The sequence below is a fragment of the Papilio xuthus genome, unplaced genomic scaffold, assembly GCF_000836235.2.
Source record: "Papilio xuthus unplaced genomic scaffold, Pxut_1.1 DF826939.1, whole genome shotgun sequence".
Lineage (NCBI taxonomy): Eukaryota > Metazoa > Arthropoda > Insecta > Lepidoptera > Papilionidae > Papilio > Papilio xuthus.
In genome coordinates this window covers 3,533-5,298 of record NW_013531710.1, presented here as the reverse complement: position 1 = coordinate 5,298, position 1,766 = coordinate 3,533, and positions in this window count along the sequence as shown.

Genomic DNA, 1,766 nt, shown 5'->3' with positions numbered 1-1,766 from the left:
CGGCCTCTTTAACAAGCCGGTACAGTGCGTCGAAGGCATCCGTGGCCCCCGTTTTAATCTCAGTTTTTAGGTTGCGGGAGTTTGCTATGTGTGCCTTACCCGACAAATAATGGGACCGCGCCTCCCGCAACCTATCACTGGTGCCTACGTTTGTTGATTTTGAGGGGCCACTGATGCCCTCCACCTCTCTCTGACTCTCCTGTGAGGGCACTATCCGCTTACGCACCACCTTTACAGTTTTCTTTGGAGACGTCTGGGGACTGGGGTCCGCTCCGGACTCCCACTCCCCGACGCTCCTCCTGACGCTCAGGACCTGGGCCTCCTTGTCAACGCTTGGTGATCTTCTTATTTCTACTACTTCTACTAACTCGGGCTCAACTGAGGCCCGGTCCTGGGCGTCACCTTTCTTCACCGGGGTCCTTATTCCGAACATGTTAGGGAAACTCGTCAAAATTTAAAAAATTTAAAAATTTAAAAATATTAAAATAATAAATAAGTTAAAATTTTAGTAACTAAGTTAAAAGCAGAGTCAATTTCAATAATAATAAATAAAGTTAAAAATAAAAATTTAAAATTTAAAATTAAGATTTAAATTTATATTAACTATACGCTAATTGTCAATAGACTTATTCTAATTTGGGCAATAGACCCTGTCAAACGACAATAAAATAAAATTAAAAAACTATTTTTAGAAATTTCTACTAAAATTATTCTAAGTCCAGGCTGGACTTGTAAAAATTTCAAAGTTACACTTTCAAAAAACTTAATCTAGTTGGGCAATGAACCCTGTCCAAATGTTTTAAAACTTAATCTAAACTTAATCTAGTACTGAGGGGCAACAACCCACTCAGTATTACTATTACTAACTTAAACTAATTTGGGGCAATAGCCCCGTCACTTACTATCTAACTTACAACTAATATTGCCGGCAAAAAACTCGGTCAATATGTCAGTCGGTCACTTTCGACTTGACTAGTTGTATTACTGATCTCAGCTCCAAGAGTTAGCCTAGTTAAATGTAAAATAAAGTAAAATAAAAATAAAATTAAAATTTAAAAATTAAAAATTAAATATTATAATTTTCCGAAAATAGTTCGAGATTAAAATTAATTAAAACTTCAAAAATTTCAAAGATGTTAAAAATATTAAAATTAAAGTTCTAAAAATTTTTCAAAAATTTCAAAAATTAAATTCAAAAATCCAAAGATCCAAAATTCCTCGGAAAACCGGAAAACCCCAGTTCCCAAACAATTAGGGACCCAAACTTAAAAATTCAAAATTTAAAATTTAAAACTTAAAATAAAATAATTAATAAATTTATATACAAATCCAATTAAAATTAAAATTTAAATTTAAAGTTAAAATTCTTTAAAAAATTTTAAAAAGTTTTTTAAGTTAAAATAATTAAAAATATAAATATAAAATATAAAATTTTTAAAAATTTAAAACCCCAATTAAAATAATAATAAAAATACAACAATACAATTAACTTATTAGCTAGGCTTAAAACTCTTAGAACTATATCACAGTTTAAATACAACAACAATAATAATAATAAAAACAATTTTAAAAAATAGTATAACAATTAAAACACTAAGTTAAAACAATCACAATCGTCAAGTCGATATCTTATAAACTACTGTGTGTTAATGAGGCGCGTGGGAAGAAGTCTAAGCGCCGGCGTCAGACAATTAAGCGCCAACGGCTATTAACGCAGGCGCCACCCGGCGCCAATTAAAAATCTTGGCGCCGCAGTAGAATCGGCG